Source organism: Canis lupus, chromosome X, assembly GCF_003254725.2.
Source record: "Canis lupus dingo isolate Sandy chromosome X, ASM325472v2, whole genome shotgun sequence".
NCBI lineage: Eukaryota > Metazoa > Chordata > Mammalia > Carnivora > Canidae > Canis > Canis lupus.
This window is the reverse complement of record NC_064281.1, coordinates 14,160,001-14,179,211: the sequence shown is the minus strand read 5'-3', so window position 1 is coordinate 14,179,211 and position 19,211 is coordinate 14,160,001. Positions and strand designations below refer to the sequence as shown.

The window sequence follows — 19,211 nt, the reverse complement described above, 5'->3', positions numbered from 1 at the left end:
ATCCCCCCCACACCTCCCCTCTGACAACCATCAGTTTGTTCTCTATAGTTAAGAGTGTTTCTTGGTTTGTCTTTCTCTTTTTTTCCTTTGTTCATTTGTTTGGTTTCTTAAATTTCACCTATGAGTGAGATCATATGATAATTGTCTTTCTCTGACTGACTTATTTCACTTAGCATTATCCTCTCTAGCTCCATCCATATCATTGCAAATGGCAAGATTTCATTCTTTTCAAATGGCTGAGTAACATTCCTGTGTGTGTGTGTGTGTGTGTGTGTGTGTGTGTATCTCCACATATTCTTTATCCATTCATCTGTTGATGGACACTTAAGTTGCTTCCATAATTTGGCTATTGCAAATAATGCTGCAATAAACATAGGGGTGCGTGTAACCCTTTGAATTAGTGTTTTCATATTCTTTGGGTAAATACCCAGTAGTGAATTACTGGATCATATAGTAATTCTATTTTTAATTTTTTGAGGAACCTCCATACCGTCTTTCACAGTGGTCATACCATTCCCACCAATAGTGCATGAGTGTTTGTATTTCTCCATATCCTCACCAACACTTGTTTCTTGTGCTGTTGATTTTAGCCATTCTGTCCGGTGTGAGGTGCTATCTGATTGTGCCTTTGATTTGCATTTTTCTGATGATGAGTGATGTTGAGCATCTTTTTGTGTGTGTTGGCCATCTGTATGTCGTCTTTGGAGAAATGTCTCTTTATATGTCTTCTGCCCATTTTTTAACTGGAATTATTTGTTTTTTGGGTGTTGAGTTGGATAAGTTCTATCTATAATAGGGATACTAACCCTTTCTCAGTTATGCCATTTGCAAATATCTTCTCCCATTTTGTAGATTGCCTTTGAGTTAGGTTTATTCCTAGGTATCTTATTTTTGGTGCAGTTGTAAATGGATTGTTTTCTTAATTTCTCTTTCCGCTGCTTCATTATTGGTGTACAGAAATTCAGTGGATTTCTGTACATTGATTTTGTATCCTGTGACCCTACTGAATTCATTTATTAGTTCTAGCAGTTTTTTCATGGAGTCTTTCTGATTTTCTACATAGAGTATCATGTCATCTGCAAATAGTGAAAGTTTTACTTCTTCCTTACCAATTCAGATACTTTTTATCTATTTTGTTGTTGTCTGATTGCTGTGGCTAGGACTTCTAGAACTATGTTGAATAAAAATGTTGAGAGTAGCCATCCTTGTCTTGTTCCTGACCTTAGGGGAATAGCTCTCGCTTTTTCCCCCATTAAGGATAATGTTAGCTGTGGGGTTTTCATATATGGCCTTTATTATGTTAAGATATGTTCTGTCTAAACCTACTTTGTTGAAGAGTTTTTATCATAAATGGATGTTGTAGTTTGTCAAATGCTTTTTCTGCATCTGTTGAAATGATCATATGTTTCTTATCCTTTCTCTTATTGATGTGATGTGTCACATTGATTGATTTGCAAACATTGAACCACCTTGCATCCCAAGAATAAATCCCACTTGATCATGGAGGATGATTCTTTTAATGTATTGTTGGATTCGGTTTGCTGATATTTTGTTGAGGATTTTGGCATCTATGTCCAACTGCGATACTGGCCTGCAGTTCTCTTTTCTTGTAGTGTATTTATCAGGTTTTGATATTAGGGTAATGCTGGCCTCATGAAATGAATTCAGAAGTTATCCTTCCTCTTCTGGTTTTTGGAATAGTATGAGAAGAATAGGTATTAACTCTTCTTTAAATGTTTGGTAGAATTCATCTGTAAAGCTGTCTGATCCTAAACTTTTGTTTGTTGGGACTTTTTAAATTATTAATTCAATTTTATTGCTGGTAACTGGTGTATTCAAATTTTCTCTTTCTTTCTGATTCAGTTTTGGTAGGTTATATGTTTCTAGGAATTTATCCATTTTTTCTAGGTTGTCCAGTTTGTTGGCATATAGTTTTTTTGAAAAATATTTTATTTATTTATTCATGAGAGACATACACACAGAGAGAGTGAGAGAGGCAGAGACACAAGCAGAGGGAGAAGCAGGCTCCATGTAGGGAGCCTGATGTGGACATGATCCCTGGTCTCCAGGATCACACCCAGGGCCGAAGGCAGGTGCTAAACCGCTGAGCCACCAGAGATCCATATATATATATATATATTTTAAATAATATTCTCTTAGGATGGTTTGTATTTCTGTGGTGTTAGTTGTTTCTCCTCTCTCATTTGTGATTTAATTTTTTTAGTCCTTTCTCTTTGTTTCTTGATATGTCTGGCTAGAGGCTTACTAATTTTATTAGTGTTTTTGAAGATCTAGCTCCTGGTTTCATTAATCTGTTCTGCAGTTGTTTTTAGTTTCTATTAACTTTGTTTCTGGTCTAATCTTTGTTATTTCCTTCATTCTGAGGTTTTATGTGTTTGTTGTTCTTTACTAGCTCCTTTAGATGTAAGATTAGGTTCCTTATTTGTTATTTTTCTTGCTTTTTGAGATAGGCCTGTATTGCTATAAACTTCCCTCTTAGAACTACTTTTGCTGCATCCCAAAGGTTTTGGACCATTATGTTTTCATTTTCATTTTTTCTATGTACTTTTTAATTTCTTCTTTGGTTTTCTGATCGATCCACTCATTGTTTAGTAGCATGTTATTTAACCTCCATGTATTTGTGTTCTTTCCAAATTTTTTCTTATGGTTTACTTCTTGTTTCATAGAATTGTTGTTAGAAAAGATGCATGGTATGACTTTGATCTTCTTGAATTTGTCAAGGTTTGTTTTGTGGGCAAATATGTGATCTACTCTGGAGAATGTTCTGTGTACACTTGAAAAGAATGTGTATTCTTCTGTTTTAGGAGGAATGTTCTGACTCTATTAAATCCATTTGGTCCAATGTATCACTCAAAGCCACTGTTTACTTGACATTCTGTTTAAATGATCTGTTCATTGATATGAGTCCCCTACTATTATTTTTTACTATCAATTAGTTCTTATATATTTATTATTAACTTTTTATGTATTTGAGTGCTCTTGTGTTAGATGCATAAATATTTACAATTGTATGTCTTCTTGTTGATTAATGATTATATAGTGTCCTTCTTTGTCTCTTGGTACAGTCTTTGTTTTATTTTTTAAAAAGTTTTTTTTTAATATATATTTAAGATACCTCTACACCCTATATGGGACTCAAATTCATGAGCCTGAGATCAAGAGTTGTGTGCTCTTCCAAGTGAGCCAGCCTACAGTCTTTATTTTATTTTAATTAATTAACTAATTGATTGTTTTTTTAAATGTAGGCTCCACTACAGGGCTTGAACTCATGACACTGAGGTCAAGACCTAAGCTGAGATCAAGAATCCAGACACTTATTCCACTGAGACACCCAGGGGTCCCTACAGTCTTTGTTTTAAAGTCAATTTTGTCTGATATATGTATTGCCATTCCAGCTTTCTTTTTCACATCCATTTGCGTGATAAATATTTCTCCATCCCCTCACTTTCAATCTGCATGTGTCTTTATGTCTGAAGTGAATCTCTTGTAGGCAGCATATAGATGAGTCTATTTTTTTATCCATTCTGTTACCGTATATATTTTGATTTAAGTGTTTTGTCCATTTACATTCAAAGTAATTGTTGATAGGTATGTATTTATAGCCATTTTATTTGTTTTCTACTTATTTGTGTGGATCTTCTCTGTTCCTTTCTTTCCTTGCTGTCTTCTCTCATCATAAGTTGGCTTTCTTTAGTGATATACTTGGACTCCTTTTCCTTTATTTTTTTGCATATCTATCACTGGTTTTTGATTCATGGTTACCATTAGGTTTGTAAATGGCATCTTCTGCATATACCAGTCTATCTTAAGTTGATGGTCACTTAAATTTGAACCCATTTTTACTCCTCTCTTTTCCATGTTGTGGGTGTATGGCATTATACTTTATTTCCTTTTATTCTGTGAATCCCTTTACTGATTTTTATAGACATACTTATTTTAACTGGTTTGGTGCTTCCTACTTTTCTTACTTTTACTTATGGTCTTTCCTTTCCACTCATAGATTCCCTTTTAACATTTCTTGTAGGACTGGTTTAGTGGCCATGTACTCTTTTAACTTTTATCTAGGAAACTCTTTATCTCTCCTCCTATTCTGCTGTTTATTCCATCTAGTGTATTTTTAATTTCAATTATTGTGTTCTTCATCTCTGATTGTTTTTTTTATCTCTTCATTAAAGGTCTCACTGATGGCCTCCACTTTTTTCTCAAGTCCAGTGAGTATCTTTATGATACTCTGTGTTAGGAAAGTCAGCTCCATCTCTTGCTCTTAAAAGTATTGGGCAGGGCATGCATTTTTAGTGAGGTGGTGCTGGTCCTCTTCTACAGGGGACACACAGCTGCTGCTGAGAACAGGGCTGGCTGGGGCCACTCCACAAAGCACACATGGGCTGGGGTATAACCACTGCAAGCACTGTGTGCTAACTCTCTTCCCCTAGGATGCACAGCTGCTATGGAAACCACAGCTGGACCAGGCTGCTCCACAAAGTATGTGGGGTGAGAGAGAGTGAGTGCCATTTTAATAATGTTTGAGTGTCCTCTGAGGGAGGTGACCAGCCACTTCTACTGGTACGAAGGCCCTGCAGAGCATATGGTTGGGAGACACAGTGTTGGTGAGGTTTGCAACAGTCTTCTGGAGGAGAGTACCCACAGTGCCAAGACTGAGGTTGGAGGGGTTAGGGTGCAGGGCAATGTAAGCAAATTAGGTAGCGAATACTGGTTCCCTGCTGTTTCCTGCAGGTGGTGGGGGTTTTGCTGAGGATTGGGGCAGGAAATGGTGCCTGGCAGCAACTTTGTTCCTAGAGAAGTCCCTCAGGGAATTCTTAGATAAGTAAATAGCTCTCTCTCCCCTATACGCCAGGTGTTTTTTCAAATGGCTGCTTCTCTGCTGTATCTCCACAGGCTGTTTATTGTGCTGTGTCTTTAAAGGTAGGGACTCAATGTCCTATTGCCCTCAGGACTCTCACAGAGCTGAGCTTTCTAATTTTGAAAGTTCTGGGCTTTAAGTCCCACTGAACTCACAAACTTTGGCCTGTCTGATTTTCAAAAAGAAATGCTTTGGGGATTTATCTTTCCCAAGCAGGATCCCCAGTGTGATAGTCTGTTTCTTATCCCTCTCCATGCCTGGGGCTCCCTCCCTCCAGTAGCCAGTCCCGTGGAGTTTAGCTCCCCACCACATCTCCACCCTTCTTACCCTCTTAGATGTAGCCTCTTGTGTACATTTAATTGTAGAGTTTGTTCTGCTAGTCTTTGTGTTGTTTTCTGGGTTATTTACATGGATATGAGTGTTACCTATTTGTATCGGTGGGATAAGGTAGATTAGGGTCCTCCTACTCTACCATCTTCCCCGCAAGTATCTTTTTCTCTGCTTTTATACTTGGGAAAATTTGTTACCATATAAGTATGGTTTAAGCATTTGTTTTAAAATTTGTGTTTTTTTTTAAATCATTCACCCACCAAGAATTTATTTTGTGGCGTGAGAGGAGATAAGAATTTAACTTTGGGGCTTTGTTTTTCTGATTTAGTCAACCAGTTGATTTGGATAGTTTATTTAATAACCCTTTAGTATACCACTGATTGGTATGATGACCTTTGTTACATACTAGATTCTTATATGTATTTGTCTATCTTAGTTCACCGTAGCTTGAGATGGGGTATGTTTAGATATAGATAAGGTCTCACTTCTTTTAATATGAAAAATATTAACATATTTTGTGTAAGCAAGTAGTCCAGTCTACTGGACTCCATGTACTCTAGAGAACAGAAACAGAATTAGTTTTCTACTAGCAAGTGAGATGGTACCTACAGTTCCCTTTGTGGAAGGCATGGAAGCTGGATTGGCTTATAGGCTTCTGGAGTTCCCAGGCAATTTAATTAGGGATGTTACAAGAAAAAGATACTGCTTATCTCACTAATGTGGGGAAGAGGGAGTAGGATAAAAGGGAATGGTATGCAAAAGTCATTATTTCAAGATAACAAAGTCTCATTTGAAAGCTTAAGATGTGGCATCTTGATAATGTAGCCCTCATGACAAAATCTGCAGTGTCTTAGGGCAATTGAAGAAGGTGATTCAATGTATTACCTCAATCGTGAGTTTTTAATGTTGGTGATCCAGAATTCTTTTGGAAGTAAATGCCTTTTAAAACTTTTGCTGGGGGCATCTGGGTGGCTCAGTCAGTTAAGCATCTGACTCTTGATTTAGGCTCAGATCATGATCTCAGGGTTGTGAGATCTAGCCCCACGTTGAGCTCTGCATTGGGCATGAGCCTGCTTAGGATTTTCTCTCTCTCCCTCTCTAAAACAGAAACAGAAACAAAAACAAAACTTTTGTTGTATTAACTAGGGAGATTCTAGGTTCTGTAACAAGTATGCCCCCAAATTTTAGTGGCTTAACACACTAGAATTTGTTCTTGCCTTCATAACTATTCAAGGGAAAGATCCTGGGAAGCAGATGGTATTCCATGCAGTCATTCAAAGACCCAGGCTCCTTCCATCTTGTGTTTTTTCTGTCCCTAGGGCATCAGACTTCAGTGTACAATCTTTTGCATTTAGCTAGTAGCCAAATGGAAGAAAAGGAGGTAGAGAATTCATACCTGCTCCTAATCCCCTGGGTTCAGAAGGGGGCATATGTCACTTCTGCTCATATTCCTTTGTCAAAAACTAGCTATATTGCTCTACCTAGATGCTGGAAATATAGTACCTGACTGAGAAGCCATTTCCTAGCACAGTTCTATACTATGAAAGGAAATGCATAATTTTTATTGTACAATTAGTTGTCTCTGTCACATTTACTAAGTAAAATTTCAGGTATGTAATCTGTGGGGTAGATGAGGAATTGTTATAATACAGTGTCTTAACCTCTGCACTATCGACATTTTGGATTGAATGATTCTTTGTTGTGGGGGCTTGTCTTGTGCATTTGAAGATGTTTAGTGGCATCTTTGATGCTTTGATGCTCTAGTTATAAATGTATACTGAAATGAATAAATAAATAAATCTTTAAAAAAGAAAAAAGAAAGGAAGAAATTACCAGTCTAATAATTACAAAATCTTTGCCATATCTGAGTCTGGTTCTGATGCTTGTTTTGTCTCTTCAGACTGTGATTTTTGCCGTTTGGTATGCCTTGTAATTTTTTGAAGAAAGCCAGACATGATATAATGGGTAAAAGGAACTGAGGTGAATAGGCCACTAATGTAAGGTTTTATGGTTTTTTTTAAAGATTTTATGTATTTATTCATGAGAGACACAGAGAGGCAGAGACACGGAGGAAGAAGCAGACTCCTCACAGGGAGCCCAATGTGGCACCTGATCCCTGCACCCGGGATCATGCCCTGAGCCAAAGGCAGACACTCAACTACTGAGCTACCCAGGCATCCCATAAGTTTTGTGTTTTATCTGAATAGGAGTTAGATTGTGTTTACTGTTTGCTGTAGCTGTAGATGAATGAAAAGGCTAAAATTTTCTCTGATGTTCTTATTTTTGTACCACTGTTGCCTTTGGGTTTCCCTAGAGACTTTTTTTTTTAAAGATTTTACTTATTTATTCATGAGAGACACACAGAGAGAAAGGCAGACACATAGGCAGAGAGAGAAGCAGGCTCCATGCAGGGAGCCTGATGTGGGACTCGATCCGAGGACTCCGGGACCATGCCCTGGGCAGAAGGCAGGCACTAAACCGCTGAGCCATCCAGGGATCCCTCCCTAGAGACTTCTTAAATAAGCTCTGAGATGTGCAGTTCTCTCAATTGATTTTCTCTGTTATTACACAAGAATCTTACTGATGTGGTGGTAAGTTGTGGGGGTGAGACACATTTTATAATCCTATGATTAGGTCTTAGTCTTTTAGAGAGCCTGTGCCCCTGGGCTGTGACCTCCACAAATGCTTAACCCCCACCCCCCACCCCACAGGTGAGACAGGAAGGGTAGAGGGAGTTGAACTTGGGTGTTTCCCTTCTTCCAGGTCACATAGGCTCTAGTAAAACTCCAAGTGGTTATAGTGTGGCAAAATAGTTTTTCTTGAGGGTAGGCCTTGTTAGGAAAAACAGAATGCTCTGGGCATATTTTTTAAATGGCAACTTTCTCCTTCCCCTGCCAGAAGCAAGAGTAGACTTTTTCCCAGTCTTATTTATGAGAACCTAATAGGGCTCCTGGAGGTAAAACCCACAAAACTGCAGGTTCACCTTAGGGCTGGGCCTCCTTGACATTTTAATTTTCACAAGCTTGTCCATGCTTTGCCATAAGCATTTTATCAATTAAAGCGTATGTACATTCTCCTGCCCTGGTACTAGTTCCAGAGTGGTTTCTGCTCCTGATAGTAAGATCAGGAGCAGATCTGTATCTGTCAGTTTGTCTCTCAATTTTTAGGTTTTCACTGTGACCTCAATTCTTAGATGGACTTAAGAAAAGTTGTCGATTTTCAGTTTCTTCAGCTTTTCTTTTATTGTGAGGATGAGAGTAATGACTTCTAAGATCCTTGCATGCTGGATAGAAACCAGAAGTTTGCTATTCTCCCAGTTGTGACAACAAAACTGCCAGGTTTTTTTCTGGAGAGAAGTCAGATCACCCTCAGTTGTGAATCATTTCTATAACATTATGTGGAATACTACATATAATGAAAATTAATAATATATTTTGGTGCGAGAGAGCACTGTGGTTTCTCTTGGTGCCTGGCATGGGGCTGTGACAGAGATTGGCTAGATGCTCATCCAACCCATTTTCTCCTCTTGGGCACTCAGGTAACTGCATTTCTCAACTCTCTCATCTCTAGGTGGGGCCATGTAATCAGTTCTGGCTAATTGAATGTGAGTAGAAGTGCTGCACATTACTTCTAAGTCTGGCCCCTAAATCATAGCACGTGATAATCTGTATTCAGTCACTTTATTCATCAGCCAGCCAAATTCAGAGGACCCCAGGCATGTAGGGGAGGACAGGCTTATAAAATAAGAGTTTGGACCTCTGAATCACTGCTTGAAGAAAAGCCGCTTGTGACAGCTTGCCAACTAGAACACCCATGCTGGATTTTGTGTGAGAAGTATATATGTTGGAGTTTGGAATTATTAATTATTGCAGCTTAACCTGACTAGTTCAGAGGCTCAGAACATTCAATACTGAAAAATAAGGCAACTCCAACTGTTGTTCAACATAGTACTGGAAGTCCTAGTCTCAGCAGTCAGACAATGAAAAGAAATAAAAGGCATCCAAGTCAGCAAAGAAGAAGTGAAACTTTCATTCTTTGCAGATGATGTGATACTCTATGTAGGAAACCTGAAAGAATCCCCCTCCCCATACACACACGCAGAAATTGCTAGAACTGATGGAAGAATTCAGCAAAGTCTCAGGATATAAAACCAATGCACAGAAGTCTGTTGTATTTTCATACACCAACAATGAATTAACAGAAAAATCAGGGAATCAATCTCATTTACAATTGTACCAAAACTCATAAGATACCTAGGAATAAACTTTTTTTCCCCTAGGAATAAACATAACCAAAGAGATAAAAGATATGTATTCTGAAAACTATAGAACACCTATGAAGGAAATTGAGGAAGATACAAAGAAATGGAAAAACATTCCACGATCATGGATTGGAAGAACAAATATTGTTAAAATGTCTATGCTACCCAAAGCAATCTATACCTTCAATGCAATCTCTATCAAAATAACACCAGCATTTTTCACAGAGCTGGAACAAACAATTCTCAAATTTGTATGGAACCAGAAAAGACCCCAAATAGCCAAAGTAACATTGAAAAAGAAAACCAAAGCTGGAAGCATCATAATTGCAGACTTCAAGCTCTACTACAAAGCTATAGTTGTCAAGACAATATGGTACTGGCACAAAAACAGACACATAGATCAATGGAATAGAATAGAGAACCTATACATGGACCCTCAACTCTGTGGTCAACTCATCTTTGACAAGCATGAAAGAAAATTCAACAGAAAAAAGACAGTCTCTTCAACAAATGGTGTTGGGAATATTGGACAGCCACATGCAGAAGAATGAAACTGGACCACTTTCTTACACCATACACAAAATAAATTCAAAATGGATGAAAGACCTAAATGTGAGACAGAATCCATTAAAATCCTAGAGGCAGTAGCCTCTTTGACCTCAGCCACAGCAACTTCTTGCTAGACATGTCTCTAGAGGCAAGGGAAACAAAAGCAAAAATGAACTATTGGGACATCATCTAGATAAAAAGCTTTTGCACAGCAGAGGAAACAATCAACAAAGCTAAAAGGCAACCTACAGAATGGGAGAAGTTATTTGTAAGTGACATATTGGATAAAGGGGATAAAGGGCTGGTATCCAAAATCCATAAGGAACTTCTCAAACTCAACACCCAAAAAACCCAAAACACCCAGTCAAGAGATGGACAGAAGACATGAACAGACATTTCTTCTAAGAAAGACATGCAAATGGCTAACAGACATATGAAAAAAAAATGCTCAGCATCACTCAGAATTAGGGAAATATAAATCCACAAGGGGATACCACTTCACACGGGTCAGAATGGCTACAATGAAAAACTCAGGAAACAACAGATGTTGGCAAGAATGTGGAGAGAGGGGAATCCTCTTATACTGTGGGTGGGGATGCAAGCTGGTGCAGCCACTCTGGAGAACAGTATGGAGGGTCCTCAAAAAGTTAAAAATAGAACCACCCTACGACCTGGCAACTGTACTACTGGTTACTTAGCCAAAGGATACAAAAATAGTGATTCGAAGGGGCACATGCACCCCAATGTTTATAGCAGCAAGGTCCACAATAGCCAAACTGTGGAAAGAGCTGAGATGTCCATGCACACATGAACGGATCAAGAAGAAGCGGTGTATATATGCAATGGAATACTACTCAGCCATCGAAAAGAAGGAAACCTGGCAAATAAGTGCATGAGCTCAACCATATGTCTTGGCAGGGCACTGGTGTGGCTCAGAGGCTGAGCCAGCAAGGGATTTCTATGGATTCCAGCAATGGGGAGGGCAGGATTGAGGGGATGTGGGACTGATGGTGCTGGCCCCTGGACTCCCAGAGAACGGGCACTCCCGTACAGGACTCCTAAAACGACAAATATGTCTGGAAGGCTGTGGTCCAAGGCCATTTTGCCAGCTATCAGCAGGGTCTCCAGAACCAGAGGGAGCACACAGCGTTACTGGGGATCAAAGGTGTTTATGCTCGAGAAGAAACTGAATTCTGTCTAGGCAAGTGATGCTTACGTGTACAAAGCAAAGAACAACACAGTGACTCCTGGTAGCAAACCAAACAAAACCAGGGTAATCTGGGGAAAAGTAACTCATGCTCATGGAAACAGTGGCATGGTTTGTGCCAAATTCCGAAGCAACCTTCCTGCTAAAGCCATTGGCCATGGCATCCATGTGATGCTGTACCCCTCAAGGATTTAAACTTATGAAAAGCAAATAAATAAAGGTGTAGATTTGTTCTTGTTTAAAAAAAAGAGAGAGAGAGAATGAAATCTTGCCATGTGCCACAATGTGGATGGGACTATAGGATGTTATGCTAAGTGAAATAAGTCAATCAGAGAAAGACAAATACCATATGCTTTCACTCATGTGAATTTAAGAAACCAAACAGATGAATATAGGGGAAGGGAAGGAAAAAGAAAATGAGATAAAAACGGAGGGAGGCAAACCATAAGAGACTCTTAACTCTAGAAACAAACAGGGTTGCTGGAAGGGAGGTGGGTAGAGGAAAGAGGTAATGGAGTGAAGGGCATTAAGAGGGACACTTGATGTAATGAGCACTGGATGTTATTTGCAACTGATGAATCAGTAAATTCTAACCCTGAAACTAATAATATACTATATGTTAACAACATTGAAATTAAATAAAAAATTTAAAAAACATTATCAAGATATATCATTTGCAAATATTTCTCCCCTTTCAGTAGGTTATCTTTTTGCTTTGTTGATGGCTTCCTTCACTATAAAAACTTTTTGGCTTGATGTAGTCCCAATTATTAAGTTTTGCTTTTGTTTCCCTTGCCTGAGGAGACAGATACAAAAAAAAATATTGCAAACGTTGGTGTCCAAGAGATTACATCTATGTTTTCTTTTAGGAGCTTTATGGTTTCAGGTCTTGTATTTAGGTTATTTTAAAGATTTTTATTTATTTGAGAGAGAGAGCGTGTTGAGGGGGGCAGAGGGGGAAGCAGACTACCTGCTAAGCAGAGAGACCAAAGCAGAAGTTGATCCCAGGACCCTGAGATCATGACCTGAGCCAAAGGCAGATGCTTAACCAAATGAGCCACCCAGATGCCCTACATTTAGGTCTTTAATCCATTTTGACTTTTTTTGTGTGTATGATTTTTTTTTAAAGATTTTATTTATTTATTCATGAGAGAGACAGAGAGAGAGGCAGAGACACAAGCAGAGGAAAAAGCACACTCCTTCCAGGGAGCCTGATGCGGGACTCGATCCCTGGACCCCAGGATTATGCCGAGTCAAAGGCAGATGCTCAACTGCTGAGCCACCCAGGCATCCCTTGTGTATGATATTTAAAAATGGTCCAGTTTCATTCTTTTGTATGTACCTGTCCAGTTTCCACAGCACCATTTATTGAAGAGACTCTCTTCTCCCCATTGTATATTCTTGCCTTCTTTGTCATAGATTAATTGGCCATATAAGCATGGGTTTATTTCTGGGCTTTCTAATCTGTTCCATTCACCTGTGTGTCTATTTTTTGTGCTACTACCATACTGTTTTGATTACTATAGCTTTTTAAAAAATATTAGAGAAAGTGCACGAGAAAGAGCTGAGTGGGGTCAGGGGAGAGGGAAAGGGAGAAGTAGACTCCCTGGTGAGTAGGGAGCCCAACTCGGGGCTCAATCCCATGACCCTGGGATCATGATCTGAGCTGAAGGCAGATGCTTAACTGACTGAGCCACCCAGGTGCCCCTTGATTACTATAGCTTTGAAGTATGTCTTGAATTCTGAGTTTGTGATACCTCCAGCTTTGTTCTTCTTTCTCAGGATTGCTTTGGCTATTTGGGGTCTTTTGTGGTTCTATACAAATTTTAGGATTTTTTTTCTAGTTCTGTGAAAAATACTATTGAGTATTTTGATAGGGATTGCAATGAATCTGTAGATTACTCTAGGTAGTATAGACATTTTAACAATTTTAATTCTTCCAACCCATGAGCATGGTATATCTTTCCATTTGTTCATGTCAGCTTCTGTTTCTTTCATCAGTGTCTTATAGTTTTCAAAGTAGGAGTCTTTCACCTCTTTGGTTAAATTTATTCCTATTTTGTTCTCTTTGATACTACTGTAAATGGGGTTGTTTTTAAAATTTTCTTTCTGCTGTTTCCTTAGTGGTGTATAGAAATGCAACTAATTTCTGTATACTGACTTTGCACCTTGCCACCTTACTGAATTCATTTATTCTATAGTTTTTTGGCAAAGTCTTTAAGATTTTCTATATATAGTATCACGTCATCTGCAAATAGCCGACAGACACATAAAAAATGCTAATTATCATGGAAATGCAAGTTGAAACTGAACCACACATCAGTGAGAATGGCTAGTATCAAGAAGAAAAGAAATAAAAAGTGTTGGTGAGGATGTGGAAGAAAGGAGCCCTTGTGCACTGTTGGTGAGAATGTGAATTGGTGCAATCACTGTGGAAAACATGGAGATTCCTCAGTAAACTAAAAAGAGAAGTGCCTTATAATACACTAATTCTGCTTCTGGGTATTTACCCCCCCAAATGAAAACACTAATTAGAAAAGATATATGCACCATTTTTCACAGCATTATTTACAATTGCCAAGATATAGAAGCAACCTAAGTGTTTATTGATTGATGGATGAAAAAAGAAGATATGTGTATACACACACACACACACACACACACACACACACATACAGTGGAATGCAGTCTAAAAAAGAATGAAATCTTGCCATTCGTGACAACATGGATGGACCTGGATGGTAGTAAGCTAAGTGAAATAAATCAGACGGGTGCCTGGGTGGGCTCAGTTGGCTAAGCACCTGACTCTTGATTTTCGCTCAGGTCATGATCTCACAGTCGTGAAATAGAGCCCCATGTTGGACTCTGCACTGGGCAAGGAATCTGCTTAAGATTCTCTCTCTCCCTCTGCTATTCACTCGCACACACTCCCTCTCTAAAACCAACCAAACAAATAAATAAAACCAAATCAGATGATTGGATAAAGAAGATATGGTATATATATACAATGGAATATTACTCAGCCATCAGAAAGGGTGAAATCTTACCATTTACATCGATGTGGATGGGACTGGAAGGTATTATGCTAAGTGAAATAAGCCAATCAAAGAAAGACAATTATATGGTTTCACTCATATAAGGAATGTAAGAAACAACACAGAGGATCATGGGGAAGGGAGGAAAAAATGGAATGGGAAGAAATCAGAGAGGGAGACAAACCATGAGAGATTCATAACTATGGGAAAGAAACTGAGGGTTGCTGGAGGGGTGGTAAGTGGGGGCATGGGATAACTGGGTAATGGGCATTAAGGAGGGCATATGATATGATGAGCACTGGATGTTATACACAACCGATGAATTACTAAACTCTACATCTGAAACTAATAGTATACTATATATTGGCTAATTGAATTTAAATAAAAATAGCAAAAAATACATTTAAATATGATTCAATCAAAAAATAAATGAGAGAAAGACAAATACTATATGATTCTACTTCCATGTGGGGAAGGGGGTGGAGGGATAGGCAAAATAGGTGAAGGAGATTAAGAGATACAAACTTCCAGTTATAAAATAAGTCATGAGAATGACAAGTATGGTATAAGGAATATGGTCAATAATATTGTAATAATTTTGTATGATGACAGACGGTAACTACATTTATGTGGTAAACATTTCATAATGTATACAATTGTCAAATCACTATGTTGCACACCTGAAACTGATGTCAACTATACTTCAATTTAAAAAATAAAATTAATGGGAATCCCTGGGTGGTTCAGTGGTTTAGCGCCTGCCTTTGGCCCAGGGCATGATCCTGGAGTCCCAGGATCGAGTCCCACATCAGGCTCCCTGCATGGAGCCTGCTTCTCCCTCTGCCTGTGTCTCTGCCTCTCTCTCTCTCTCTCTCTCTCTCTCTGTGTGTCTCTCATGAATAAATAAATAAAATCTTTTAAAAAAATGAAAATAAAATAAAATTTAAAAATTAATTTAAAAAATTAATGCCAAAATTCAGGATGAAGATTATATCAAACTTTTAAATGATAACAGGATCCACCAAGGCCGGGATTAGGGCAAGGTAAGGGGGATGGGTCATAAAAATACTAGGATGGTACTTTCCCTTCTCTTTGCCTTAAGTGTCTCTCAGCATCTTTAGACAGTGGAACCAATTTCCTATTTCTTTCCTTTTTTTTTAAGATTTTATTTATTTATTCATGAAAGACACACACACACACACACACACACACACACACACACAGAGGCAGAGACACAGGCAGAGGAAGAAGCAGGCTCCATGCAGGGAGATCCCAGGATCACACCCTGAGCCAAAGGCAGATGCTCAATCGCTGAGCCACCCAGGCGTTCCATCCTATTGCTCTCCTAAGTGCTGAATTTATACTGCTGAGTAAATGAATAAATGAAGGAGCAAACAAAGAAGTCCTTTCTGACTGGTTCTTTAGTCTTTAGTCTTTAGTTCTTTAGTCTGACTGGTATTTAGTCTCAAATTTGGTTTTAATTAAAAGCAGTAATATACTGGTTTGACACAATGGCAGTCAAAATCCTATTAGAACTTTAACTTGACAAATTGATTCTAGCATTTACACTGAAGAATAAATAGATGAGAATAGCGAACAAGAACATGAAAGAAAGAGGTCTTTTTATAGTCCAGCAGCCCTCAGCCATCCCACACAGTCATGCCCCAGTAGCAGTTCTCAGTGGGGTGGTGATGGTGCAAATCATCATGTGAGGGATCCCTTTACCCTCCCAGAACTGGTCTTAGCAGGTAAGAAGTGGTTAAACTGTCAGCAAGGGCTATGAAAAGGGAAAGAAGGAAAATAATGTTCCTAAGTAGTAACCTATGCCCTGAGAAGTTTCTCAAATCAGGGAGGTAAATGCCAGCAGTCTCCATTTAAGAGACCTTTTTAATCCCTCAATCCTACCCTCCACCCCACCCGCAGGGCCTGGCCACCTTGCACCCGCCTCTCTTCTAGCAGCATATATTAGTGCACTGCTATTTTTCCCATCTCTTGACCATTTCTGGCTGCCTCCGCTGAGTGGACCTCAAAATCCAAGCCAAGGATGGCACTCTGCTTGGTCTAACTCTATTACTCAGGCTTTTCTCCACCTTTCATGCCCTATCCTCTCCCTCATATCTCTTGCTTTCTCTCAGTCACAGACAGACAGACAGACGCATACACACACACCCCTATCCTCCTCTTTCTTGGTCCAGCTGTCCCAGACAATTTACTTGTTCCTCTTTCTCCCTCTTCCGTCACCCATGACGCATCTGCATTCACAAATATGCGTTTGTCAAAGCTCTTCACTGCAGGGCCCCCTTCCTGCCAACGAAAGCCTGGGGTGGAGGGCCTGAGGCTGAGAACGGTTACAAGCTTAATGAACTAGACTGCAGCTGTGTGGGGAGGTTGTGGAGAGCAAAAGCCACCTTGGATGGCTACTTGCTGGAACCCTCTCAGCTGCTGAGAGCCATATGCATCCTTAGGTTGTGTCAGTGAGTTGATGCTAGGTGGCCCCAGTGACACTCAGTGTCAAAGGATTTGAGCAACAAAAAGGGGGCTGTGGGAATCTACCCAGCAGAACTTTAAGATTAGAAATTCGGTACCACTTCTGTCGGTGGAAGGCCATGTTCCAGTGTCCCAATGTCACACCCTCATTTCCTCCAGCACCAGAGGTAGAAATGGGACAGGAGACAAAGAGCTAGACACTCTCCTCTAGAATGGTGTCTAAGTCTGTTTGAGCTGCTATAACAAAACACCATAGATTGGGTAACTGATAAACAACAGAAATTTATTTCTCACAGTTCTAGAGGCTAGAAGTCCAAAATAAAGGTACCAGCAGATACAGTGTATGGTGAAAACCAGTTTCCTGGTTGATAGATGGCCATCTTCTCACTGTGTCCTCACATGGCAGGAGAGGTGAGGGAACTCTTTGTTGTCTCTTTTATGGGTCCACTAAGCCACTAATACCATTCATGAGGGCCCCTCACTCATGACTTAAGTACTCTCAAAGGCCCTACCTTCTTTCTACCATCACTTTGAGGGTTAGGTTTCAACATATAGGTTTGGGGGAGACAAAGACATTCAGACCATAGCAGGTAGGTAGGCATTTCCTTTCTTTCTCCCCTTGGGGTAAAGAAGCTTGTCCTTTATGGATGACCTCTGGTTTTCAGCTTTCTGGCCTTTGATACTGTACTCTGTAATCTGGCTTCTCCCCAGAAAGTAGTTCTGGCCCAAAGATACAGAGGTTCATGGTTGCAACTTGGGCCTTCGTTGACCTCAGTGACCGTGACCTTGGGAATGAGGTCCTGTGTCAATGTCTGGGCCCAAGCCACTGCAGTGCTGCTTCATTTCAACCCCCCTTCATCCTCTACCCATTCTTCCCGCATTCATATTCTCCTAGTGCCAGACTCTAGGACAGAGCCTTGAGGAATCTGGGTGCCTTCCTGCATCACCCATAGCCAAGGCAACATTTATAAAGGGAAAGCTGATCCAAGAATAATTGCTAGTTAACATACTCCTATGATTATGGAAGGAGTTCTGCACTTTCTGGGAAGAAAATATCAACTAACCTGTTAAATGGGTCTTCTTGGTCTGATAGGATCTGTCTTCCAACATCTTCCTTTTCTCCAAAGACAACTGAAATTTTCCAGAACCAAGAAGTTTCTGACCCCTTGGTTAATCCTTCCCTGTTCCATCAAAGCTGACCCATGATGTGTTCACATCATCAGGATTGACAGTGCCCTATCAGCTAATTAATAAAGCAGTAATTTTCCAGCTGATCTGTCTGAAGATTTAATGTTTCTTGCCTATATATAAAATGTCTACATTATTTTAAAAATCTATTATGCTTCAATAGTTGAAAAAAATGGCACCACAATTAATATGCAGGTGAATGTTGCCAAACTTTGGAATAAAATGTTTCTGTTTATCTCTGAAAGTATTTTTTTTGAGCTTCTTGTGAATGAGCCCTTGATCAGAAAGGGAGCACCTAGTGAAAATCTTTAAAAAACCTCCAAGCCTGGGATGCCTGAGTGGCTCATTGGTTGAGCATCTGCCTTTGGCTCAGGTCATGATCCTGGGGTCCTGGGATGAGTCTCACAGCAGACTCCCCACAGGGAGCTTGCTTTTCCCTCTGCCTGTGTCTCTGTCTCTCTCTCTGTCTCTCATGAATAAATAAAATCTTTTTAAAAACCCAAACCTCCAATCCTGCACACAGCTGCTGTTCATATTCACATGCCCAGTGGGGCAGAGCTGAGCTTGAGTGCTAGGCACTCAAGAGCCTGTCACAAGATTACAGGTGAACACCAGGAAGTGAGGCATCATGTTATAGGAATAGTCACTGGAAATTTCCACCGTGGTGGTTTTTTTTCCCTGTATTTCCTTATAGGTGACTCTTGTCTGGACAGCCAGGGGCATCCATGTTGCCTTGAGGATTATTGGAGGCAGAATGCAAAGAGAGGATGTTCAGATTTTAGTGTCCAAAATAAGACCTTGAATCCCACAAGCAAAAAAACAACAGCAATCATTTCGAAGGTGAAAGCAGGATTGGTTGAGAGAAAAATATCCTGATAAAAAGAGAAGGGCAGTTTTGTCACTGCAGTACCGCCTATCCCATCTTGACTCATAAAATATCTGGTGATAGAGAACAAAGAGCCTAATGGAAACAGAAACAAATGTCAGAAAAAAAAATGTGGACTAAAAAAAGTGTTCTCTAAAGTGATGAGGTAGGTTTTCTAACAATACGTCCTCCGCTCAAAGTCAAGTACCTCAATTTATGAAGCTACACACAGAGGAACTTGACCAAAAAAAGGAGAAAGAAAGTCCTTCCTTTCAGGCTTTTTTTCTATGTAGTTGAAGATTTAAGTTTATCTGTCATTTGTCATTTAACATTCTTTCACATGATTTAAGTAAAAGGCAACTGCTATTCTAAAACACAAAATCAAAAAAGTCAAAGCATAAACCAGT

General features: G+C 39.5%; 1 protein-coding gene and 1 pseudogene across 9 annotated transcripts in view; both read left to right on the top strand.

Moving 5' to 3' along the window:
* RAI2 (retinoic acid induced 2) overlaps positions 1-19,211 on the top strand; it is a 388,271-nt gene that overhangs the window by 44,373 nt on the left and 324,687 nt on the right. The gene's annotated exons all lie outside the window — the stretch shown is intronic.
* On the top strand, positions 10,990-11,469 carry LOC125754655 (60S ribosomal protein L35a-like; annotated as a pseudogene).